The sequence below is a fragment of the Nomascus leucogenys genome, chromosome 22a, assembly GCF_006542625.1.
Source record: "Nomascus leucogenys isolate Asia chromosome 22a, Asia_NLE_v1, whole genome shotgun sequence".
NCBI classification, from domain to species: Eukaryota; Metazoa; Chordata; class Mammalia; order Primates; family Hylobatidae; genus Nomascus; species Nomascus leucogenys.
The window spans coordinates 95,308,005-95,320,247 of NC_044402.1; positions in this window are offsets into that span (position 1 = coordinate 95,308,005).

A 12,243-nucleotide genomic window follows, 5' to 3' on the forward strand; every position below is an offset into this window, starting at 1 on the left:
ATTATTGATCATAATTTATTTGATAAGATTCTCTACCTTCTGGGTATAGTGCTATGCTCTAAGAACACAGGGCCCATAGTACAGTGTTGTGCTCAAAACACTTATTACTTAAGGAGAGATATAAAGAAGTAAATAGGCAATAATAATCATCTTGCCATAAATGCTACAGTGCAGAAAAATGAGAGCACATAGAAAAGATCACTTCTTCTTGGGAGATCAGAGAAAAATTCTTTTTCCTGACTCTACAATTTGGAAAATTGGGTTAGATAGTCTTCAATTTTCTTGAAACCCTAAATTACTATGATTCTGCGGTTTGTCTAGTCTCCACACACCAACCCTGAGAATATTATGCACCAAAACAATTGGACTACTTAATGTTGAAAGTCAGTTAGAAGGTTTGAAGATGTTTTCCCTGAATAATAGTCCTTCATGAAACATGTATATTACTTCATCCCCTGCCTATTTTCATTATATATACATACATATACATGAGAAATTTGGCCATTTCTATTGCCTTTAATTATGTTGATTGGCATGTGACAGCCAATACTCTGAGGACAGAATAACTTTTTGCTTTCATTCTTTCACAAAATGTTACCTCTGAAAACAGCAAAGTTAGGATTTCACAATTATGTTAAACTCAAGCTACAAATCATATTAAAAAGCAAATAACTCAACAAAGGTGACGATTTAACAAAAATTCTTTTCATACGTAAGAAGCAATGGCGATAACAATCATGTATATACACAAACTCTATTTACTGTTCTTGGACATTTTTGTTGGTGGTGGTAGTCATTTGTTTTTTACTTTCTCTTTTTTTAACAGCTTTGTTGAGGTATGATTTGTATACAAAAATAATTCACATATTTAATGTATGCAATTTGATGAGTTTTTATATGTATACGCCTGTAAAATCACCCCCACAAAGTACTAGACACATTAACTACATTTCAGTGTTTTCGTGTGCCTCTTTGTTCTTTGTTTTCTTTTCTTTTTATTTTTTGATAGTTGTGTTGTGTCTGAGTATTTTGGAACACAACATGAAATCTACCCTCTTGACAAATTTTTATGTGTCTAATACTGTATTGTTAACTATGAGCATTATGTTGTGCAGCAGATCTGTAGAACTTATTCATCTGGCATAGTGGAAACTCTATACCCATGGAACAACTCAGCCCCTATCAATCACCATTTTATTTTCTGATTATTTGAGACTGAACATTTTAGATATTCCAATATGAATGAAATCATGCAGTATTTGTCTCCATGTGACTGGCTCATTTCACTCAGTATGATGTACTCCAGGTGCATCCATTTTGCTGCAAATGGCAGGATTTCCTTTTTCTTAAAAGCTAAATAATATTCAATTATATGTACATACCACATTTTCTTTCTCCAGTCATCTGTTGATGGAACTTTGGGTTGCTTTAATACCTTGGCAATTGTGAATAATGTTGCAGTGAACATGGGAGTGCAAATATCTCTTTCAGATCCTTATAGTTATTTGCTTTTAATGAAGGTCATAAAACATGATATATTCTTATTTCTAAAATATTAAAATGTAAAACAGTGTGTCTTAGAAATTTTTTTAACATGAAAATGTTAAGAAATGCCTTCTTTATCCTTTGTATAATTCTATACCAAGACAACATATGTGAACCAAAAAATAAAATTGCAAAAGTCAGGGTTTTACTATGTAATTTAACAACTACATGGTTAAATAAATGGCCATATAGAGAGATGGTTGAGGTCAAATTGAAATTTTCTAAATGTAAGAAGAAACAAAGGCAGATCACAAAATCCACTGACTCAGCGTATGCTAAAGATATATTTCTGTTTGAATTTGATTAAACAAAAATATTTAAAATAAAAATATTGTTTCTTATATAATCCGAAGTTGATTTTTATGTGAGCTCCAGTTACAATGACCATATTTCTCATTAAGTCTCCTTAGATTGTTATAGCGTATAAACTAACCCCTTGAAATTTATCATTTTCAAATTGCAATAAAAATTCAGGACACTGGATCAGAAAGATGGATACTCTGATGTGGTAATTAACTGAACTTTCAGAGTGTCTGACACACCCTACCACAACACTGCAAAATGAGAAATCTAGCAATTCTTTAAAATTCCCAGAACTATCTTGGGGTCAGGACATGAATACTCAATAAAGAAGTATTAAATAATCCATTAATTTTGACTTGTTAATTGTGGTTAGACTTTAATCCAAAACATGGAAGCTGCTATTATCATAAACTCTGTTCTACATGATGCGAAGGTATTTTTAACTCTTGTCATTTTATTTTATTTTTTTCAGATCTGTATTCTGGCTTGTAGCATTGTCCTGTTTTTTGTAAGCAATTACTGTGTATCTGGGGGCAATGTATCCACTGTTGCAAGAAAGGAAAAAAAGAAACTGACAGAACATCACAAAAACCCGGTAAAAAGTTAGGAGGCTTATGCACAAAAAAGGTCCAATATATTCACTACTATGCTGCAAAAAGATTAAAAAAAATAAAAGAAGAAGAAAAAATAAAATTCCAGCTCCTAAAAACGAAAGAAAAGGCAGAGAAATGAAATAAAGAAAATAGAAAAAAGAAGAAATAAAGGCTCTGCATTTAGTAACTGAGGATGAATAATGAAAAATACAATGGGACAAAGAATGTTTCAGGGCAACTAATTAGAATTTTAAAATTAATAATTATATGTGACTTTTACAATTAGATAAGGCATATTATATTATTCCAGCTTTGTTTTCCTGTGGCTTTTGTCAATAAACTATATAATAAAAAAGCTAATGAACAATTATAATGTAAAAAAGCAAATAATGGGGCATTGAATACCCAATATGGTGTATAATATGTAATATACATTAGATATACATGTCATCTATTTCAAATTACCACATAATTAATATTCTAGAATATCCAACTAATTTGAAAAAGTAAAATATGATTTCATAGATAATAATGTCTCTCAGACACTGTTCAACTATAAAAATAAAACCAGCCACTCAGCATTACTCATGTTACTAGAGTAAAGGAGAAGTATAAAATTACCTAAAAAACTCAACACAAAGAGTTTAAATACCATATGGAAAAAATCAGTAAGAGATATTAGTAAAGCAATACCCATTTGCAAAATTTTTTAAGGTACTTACATTGGGTCTACTCAGCCCAAACCTAAGAATTTTCAATTATCCAATGAAATTGGGCCATATAGTTTGACAAATAAAAAATAAATATTTAAAAATACCCAGTGAAATTTTATCTTGATTGTCATTTTATGTAGATTAATAAATGTCAATGTCTTACTGCTCACATTTATCCTTTCTGTTGTGAATAAACAATCCATATATCATATATAAAGAACTCAATTCAAAACTACAATTGTTGGGCATTTTATTTTTCATTTCAGCTATATTTTCTTTAATACTGAATTATATTACAGATTTTAAATCAAGCATCATATACTGTATTGTAATTTTTAATATTTTGTTAAGTAAACAAAACACTATATTCATGTCTGTTATAAAATTATGCAAAAGCATAAAAAGTCCAATTATAAAGTGGTATGCTTTTTAGTTCAGTTTTTGAGACTTGTTAGAAGGAATCTTTAAAATTTGTTTAAATTTATTAGGAGCCAAAAAAAATTAATATCAACCTAAGACTATCTCCCTACTAAGTAAGGTATTTTGTTGTTGTCATTAGCATTTCTTCAAGCATTCAACTACTTTTAGGTAGATAACGTGAATTTGGTATACAAGTGATTTGGGATCTTTCTAAATGCTTTCTAAATTCTAAAGTGAATGGTTATTGAAAATGATTTGCTATATCCCTGCAAAATCCATAAATATACATATGAGAGAATATGCACAGATACACAAACACATGCAGATAGATGCATATATAAAATGTGAGCTCCCAACATATTTAAAGGTAGGTCTGTACTCATTACATATATAAAAAATAATTATTTTAATATACAATGTATATATTTTACTATATACATATTAAATAATATATGCAATTTAAAAGAATAATTGTTTCCTCAAAATTTTATGTTTTGTTTATATATAATTATAATCAGGCCCAATTAGGAAGTACTGGATACCCAGTGAACATTATATTAGGTTAAAAAACTGGATTGACATTAAAAACGTGCATTAAATCTTTTTTTGAGCACTTCTATATTTATTTGTTATTCCATCTCATTAGCATAGTTTTCACCTTTGAATAATATTGGAGTATCCTTACTCCCTGATTTATACTCTATCATTCCACGTATTACTGATGCTGGTATAAAACACCATCCCATCCCCAAATGGAAATGATCTCTTAGGGTCCCATGATTTGTAGATGGATACATCAATCATTGAGCTTACTTAGTCATGACTAACTCCACTTTGTAAGATGCAGCTGACCCAACAAAGCAAACTTATGGTGGCCTCCCACTTCCTCCTCTTCCAAATACCATGCTCATCTGTTCCCCATATGGAGCAGAACAAAAGAGGTAAGAGGAAAGGCTGTTGTTTCTTTCGAGGAGCTTCTTTGACATTCTATGATCAGACCAGTGTCTCTGATAACTTCATAGATCCAGAGTTCTAAATTATATCAATATTTTATATCAAATGGGGAAACACATTCTTTATTTATCGTATCAATTCTCTAGATTATGGTGGTTATAACTAGTCTCAAGATAGAAGGCACCACACTTTCTTTTTGGCTGTCACATATTTTTTTTAATGCAGAAGAAGGCTATTGTACAATCCAGAGCCAAACAAGCTTAGTTGACCTTTAAAAATGACACATTGCCAGATGCCTACCAGAAAATACAAGAGAGAGCAAATTTAACAAGCAGTGTATTTTACAAGTTGGGCAGCCACAGAGCTTACTTCAAGTCTAACTTAAACCTTCAAACATTATTCAAGTACGTGTTTCAAATCCCACAGACTTCAAGGGGAAATAGTCTATTTGAATAAACCTGGAGAAATATTTACATCTTACTGTCAAGTGAGCAAGTAATTTTACATACATTCACATATATAGTCTTTATAGTAACCAAGTCAGGCACTCAAAGCAGGAATTTCCATTTTAAAACTAAATATTAATAGATGACATTTTAAAAGTTAAATAACCAGCCCAAAATGTATTTTGTAAATACTTATTAGTTTATTCTTTATACTAGCCTTGTCCCTGTTGAGCTTACAGTCTAAGGGAGGAGCCAACCATCTGAATAATTTACTCAATTAAATATTTAATTATGATTATAATTATTTCTGAAAGGGAAATTTAGGCTGCAATAAGTATAGCGAGCAAGATCTAGACCTGACTCCAAGGAAAGCTTCTTTATGTAAATGACTTCTAAGCTGACTGGTAAAGGATAGGGATTATTTAGCTGAAGAAAAATACTGCAGAGGAAACAGCTTTTGCGGACACCCTGAGGTGGTAAGGGGCATGATATGCTCACATGGTAGAAGAGAGAGCAGTTGGAAGAGTGGTGCTATAGGTGAGCGGTGAGAAGGCAGGGCAGATAATGCAGAGCTTTGTAGCTGATGTTCTGGACTGTGATCTTTTTTTTTTTTTTTTTTTTTTTTTGAGACGGAGTCTCGCTCTGTCACCCAGGCTGGAGTGCAGTGGCGCAATCTCGGCTCACTGCAAGCTCCGCCTCCCGGGTTCACGCCATTCTCCTGCCTCAGCCTCTCCGAGTAGCTGGGACTACAGGCGCCCGCCACCACGCCCGGCTAATTTTTTGTATTTTTAGTAGAGACGGGGTTTCACCGTGGTCTCGATCTCCTGACCTCGTGATCCGCCCGCCTCGGCCTCCCAAAGTGCTGGGATTACAAGCGTGAGCCACCGCGCCCGGCCTGGACTGTGATCTTGATTGTAACACCAGTAGGATGTCATGAACAGTTTTAAGCACTAACATTTGCATGTCAGTGTGGATGTTAAAAGCATCATTGTGGTTGCAATGTGAGGTGCAAGGAGACATCCCATAAATCAACTGCATTCATACTAGAGTAGTTTCTGGAGCTTGGTAGATGCAAGAGAAGAAGAAAATGAGACAGATTTGATACAAAGAAGAAAAAATGGAGATATCAAAATGACCCTAAATTTTCAGTTTTATATGACATGAATAGTGGCAGTACTATTCATTCAAGATCTTAAACATTATAGAAGAATAAGGGTTGGGGTGTGGGAGGGATCAAGAATTTATTTTAGGACATGTTGAGATTGTTGCCTTTGGAACTCCCAAGATTAGGCATAAACAAATCTGGAGTTAGAGAAGTCTGGACTGCAAATATAAACATGAGAGTCATTGGCATATACACAGTATATAAACATGTTTGCTCATCTGTGAGGAGAATATAGAACATCAATATTTAAAAACCAGTCACAAGATGAGCCAGCAAAGGAAGTTCAGGGGGAGCAGCCAAGAGAAGCTAGAGAAAGTACAGAACAGTATGATATTGAAAACCATGGGAAGAAATTATTTTGAAAGAAGAAAATATTCAACACACATTATAGAATGCAATATAGGCCATTAAAATCATCTCTTTTTGTTCAGCCCACAGTTTGCCAAAGGAGAAAATAAAACCACAAATGAGTCACGAAAGAGGAGTACCCATAGAGTCAGCTTGTAAGAAAGAGTGTTCAATCACACCAACTACCTCTATACACATTTTTAAACTATAAAATGCTATGTTGCCTCTAAATTAGCAAAAGACGAATATTGGCAAGGATGCAAGGAAACAAATAAATTCACTAACAGTTTTGCTAAAATAAATTGGTACAATAATTTTTAAAGACAATTTAGTAATACATATCAAAGGCCTCAAAATATGTTCCTCTTTGGCACAATAGTCTTTCTACTGCACTGCTGCCTGAAAATTATTTAGAAATCCCCAAAAAGCAATGACTAGAAGTAAGTTAATGGAGACTAACTCACGTCATGTTCACAACAATGTAATAATGTATGTAGTACAGTTGTCTTCATTTTTCAAATGAGTAAACTCAGGCACATGAAGGTTAAGTTAACTTTCTTAAGGCTGCATGTTAGTAAGTGATAGAGGAACAATTAGAATATAGGCAGTTTGAGCTGAGAGTCTGCACTGGATATAATTCTGCTATGTCCTTCTGATCATTTTTCCTTTTGTGTCATGTTGTGCAACTTCTATTCCCCTCTTTCCCCTCCATTAGCCTTCAACGGTCTTGAAAACCAATCTTACATCTGATTCACCTCTCTCTGCACCACCCCCCTCCATACACACACACACACACACACACACACACACACACACACACACACACAGTATCTGGAATATACCAATTGTTGAATGGTTTTGTTGAGTAAGTAAATGAATGGATTTATAAATCTTAAAATAAATGAAAAGACCCAAATAGCTTATAATTTGAGGATAACATGAGTGCCCCTAAACTTTCTCCTACACAATAGTGTCTTCTTTACTCCTGCTACCACTACTGCTACCCCACCACAGCATCCTTCAAAAGTTCAACAAGTAGTTCTGTTTGTATCATTCAATCTCTAATATCTCATATTCAGTTGACTCTGAACATTTGTATTAGGCATTTATTTTTTATATATCTAATACTGTGCTAGATCCAATGAAAACAAAGATGAATTCAACATAATTCTAAATTCAGAGAGCTTACAGCTCTCAGGGGAAAGCAAATGTAAATACCCTGTTTGTTCATGTGTTATATATATTATCTGAAACTATGTAAGGGAATCAACACCATGATAAATTTATACACAGCGTGCATGAGAAACAAAAAGGAGGGTTAGTTAACCCATTCGGGATCTGGGAAGGGGGAGATAATACCTGAAATGAATCCTGAAGCATCATTATATATTATCTAAGTGAAGGTTAGAAAAAGCAAGAATGTTCCAGGAGAGAATAAATGGCATGATATATGGAAACAGCGTGTGTGCACACATGTGTGTGTCTTGAGGATGGTGAGGGCGGGGGGTGATCAAGAAGGGATGTTCTATGAATTACTTGGAAATGAGCCCTCAGTTTTCCTATGCCACTATCTAAATGTACAGTCCTAGTCTCTGCATCCCTACTTACCAGTAAATACACTACACCAGTTATTGTTCAGAATTCAAAATATCATATATTAATGCATATTAGTTTCAACAAGACTACGCAAAATTGTAGAAAAGGCCTGATTTGGTGACCCTCATTCCATACCATGCAACTTGTTGTCACTCGAAAAATGCTTTCATTCCTCCAAGAAGCCACACGTTTTCATGTTAGACCCCTACCTATATATTTTTAACCCACTTCCCCACATAAATCATTCATTGACCTTATTAGCCAGTCTGTTAATTTAAAATAATAGATAATAGTGGTGTTACCTCTTTAAAATGCCATATTTCTCTTCTAATGGTCAACTTCTGTGCTTCAGTTCAATAATGGTAATGCTCCACATAAGTTTATCTCTTTATAGTGTATAAAATACTTTTACATATACTTCAGTTGCTATTTATAATAACCTTATAATAAAAGCAAGGTAGCTCTTGTTATGCCATTTTTTAAGATGAAAATAATGGGCTTCAAATTAATTGAGCTTTTTAAAGTCACAGTCCACAATACAACCAATAATAAAACCCATTTTGTGTATGTCTTAGTAGTCAAAATTTTACCCCTGCCACCTACCAAATCATGTTTTCACCACCTAAAGACACAACCAGTGGTTTATATATATATATAGTAATATTGATAAATATATTTAAATATGAATAATATTAATATGTGCTTGTATTTCATATGCATATATTTAAATATTTATAATTAAATATAAATGTATACTTATAAATATATATTTGTATATTATTATAAATATAACATATTTTGGGGAGTCATTTGGTTATGTCTTCACGCTATACCAAACAGCCTCTTATTCTGGCTATACTGATTTCATCTGTGTTAAATCCTTATATTTATCTCAGGGTGGTACTCACATAAATCAGCACTTAAATGTTTTATTAACAATCATATGGTTTAAAAATAATTTCACATTTGCTCTTTGATAATTTTAACCTTAAAATTTAAAACCTTTTGCAAAGACGTGGTATAACTTTTGACTGCTCCAATAGCATAATTGTTTTTATCTTTGGGCTACAGTCATGGTTGCATTTTTGTAAGTATTTTTCCTTAAATAATTTATCCCTGGCCTTTCACTCAGTGACTGGAAGACAATTTTTGACAGGTAAGTAGAACCCTGTGAGGCAAAGGCATAGAAAATGTCAGAGTGGTCACTAGTCAGTCAACAAGAAAACAGACAGAGGTAAGGAGCATGCTGGCAATACGTGGGCACTGCAAGATGCCTACAGAGAATACCTCACTGTCCCTTCCACCTTTAGGCAACCTTAACAAGTATATTTTTATTTAGAATGGCTTGTTCCTATTTATTACTTATATATGACCAAAATCATACTCATTACCCTACCCCTCCATCATCTCAACCATTTAGTTTCCTTCATATTTTTTCAGTGAATTACATCACCATCGCCAACCCAAGCTAGAAAACTGAGTCATCATAACACACTGCTTTTCTCTATTTTCTCTTGTTTAATTTTCCTCAAATGTGTTTTTTAAATCCTTTTTCACAGCTGTGATCTTAGTTCAAGACCTCAACATTCTCACAAGGATGACTATAACAATCTCAAAATTGGCTGGCTGAGTCACGTTTTACTTCCCACTCCACCTCTACCCTGCTACCCCAATTAACTTTGTCTCACAGATCTTTTTATATACTTTCTCCTTTAAAAGCCTTTGATGGCTACCAATAGATAGGATAAATCTTAAACCCCTTATAAGTTTTCCACAATCTGGCCCCAATCATATCTCTGATGACATACTTGCCTGTACCAAATGTGCAAACCCAACACCAGGGAAAAAAAATCTAACCTAAGCATGAGTCAATAAGAGTTTTACTTAGAGCAAATTTACAAGAACTGTCTGTATGCTAGGATTGTAAAGACACAATTTATCTTTCCTTCTTAATAAATGTTAGCCCATCTTAAGCTGTTGTATAAAGATATAGCTGTTTCAGGGATAAGAATAGATGCAGCCAGATTGGTCTTCCCTTTAGCAAACAAGCTAGTTTGTTAATTATACAACAAAATGAAACAGGTTTTTTGTTTCACTTTCAGAACCTTTTACATATTAACTTGCACTTTGAAATTCCAAGGACAGAATTTAGAATGAATACTCCCCAAGCATTTTGGGGTATGGAATACTATATTCATAGAACACGACTTATTTAACATCTATCAGACCCCCGCCCCTGCCGTAACAGAGTTTGGCAAATGCTGTATACACTCTGTTGACATTAAGATTCAAATTATTTCTCAGAAAATGGGGTTGGATCGGGGAAGATAAATGAAAATGACAAAGCAGAAAGCACAGCAACCTGTGGCCCTGAAATACATGCATTGGAAGGGGAAGGGGTGTGATAGTTTGACAAGGAGGTGAAGCACATGATTCCCAAGTCCAGGAAATGGGAAAGAGGACTTAGGGACCTAAATTCAAATTTAATCTACTTTTTTGTAGATCCTGTTTCTTAGAAAGTTAATCTAAAATGATAAATGTCAATGAAGCGTTATTTAGAATAAAAGAGGAATATTACATATATATGTAATATTATATATATGTTATATATATATACACATTAAATATTGACCATCCCTCCTAAGTTAGATAGAAGTTTTTTAGACACTATCAGAAAAATAGATACATTAGGTATGGATACAAAAATTATAGTTCTAAAATATTCTTACTATCTATAAGATCATAGCTGTTTTTATAAGAGCTAGGCATTAACAGTTAAAGATAAAAATCAATGCATTATGTGAACTATCTATCAAATTTCTCTGTCCTGCTCATTTTGAATATTTATTTTATTAATGTAATATCATTTACATCAATAAATATGCCTAAAATTTCCAAAAAAGTTAAGAAATTAACTTAAACATTTGAACACTATCGAAATGAAACTCACAGCACTCTAAGTTTTAGTATTTCCATATTAACAACAAGAAGAAAAAGTGCATACTGTGCAATTGATTTCTTGAAAATAAACTAAAAGTAAAAACTAAAACAAGAATTTGGCATATGCAATTTAATTTAAGGACCAATAGGAACAAGCTTGAGTTTAATGCGTGAGCAGGATCCACTAAAAGACCAAGCATCATAATTGCTATTGAATAGCTCAACAACAACAAAAACAGCTCCAAACTCTCTACCTTCAAGGAACTTGAATAAATTCTGGCAATTTCAGGTTTTACATTTCAGAAATAACTCAGTCCTCATTATTTTCTACTTCACAGCTTCTAAGTGGGAAGAATTTAGGTCAGAGGCGAGACTGAGTTAATTGTAGTAACTGTCAACAAATAGTCTCTGCCCCATGTTTCATTTTTTTTATGAAAAATAAATGAGTGTGGGGCAAGAAAATTGACAATCTTATGGAGACAAGAATCTGTTAGCACCTGTATTTGCATTTTAAAATTACTTTTGAAGAAACGATAATGGGCTTTCTACATTCCTTCCAAGACATTAAAGACGGCATTACACGATGGCCTGTATTTGCTTTTCTGTCTCCCTAATAACTATATGAGTGTTCTCGACTCCAACATAGGTAAAATCAGCTCCATGGGGCAGCAAAGAAACTGTAATAGAAAATGATTCCAATTAAACATAACTCGGAAAAGGACTCTTAAACTTTGCATTGCCAAAAAATATTTGTTTAAAACAGCATGAAAATACTATAACAAGGATGTCATGTTTATGTCATTCATGGCATCACAAAGTCAGTGTCTGAAATAATGGATCATTTTCTGCTCCTACTGACTTATTTTTTCTTTGTATGGCTTATAAAAATTTCTCTCACTTGGTTAAAGTCACATTTATTTGCATCAGAGAACATTTTTGAAAGAAAAATGTTCGTGAAATCTCAAAACACAGAAACCAGAAAAGGGACTTGGTCTCAGGCAGCACTGTGACCTTCAGGGCATAGCACACCTCTAATTTGCCTCAGATTCAGTGTGAGGCTCCACCTCTGGTAGATATGTAGGGCAGAAGAAAGTCTTTTTAAATGAAAATTCAGTATGTCAGATGGTGATGAGAACTATGGAGAAAAAAGGAAGGAGACCAATGGGTAGTAAGGAGCAGGTAGCTATTTTATCTTGAAAGATCAAGGAAAGTCTCATGGA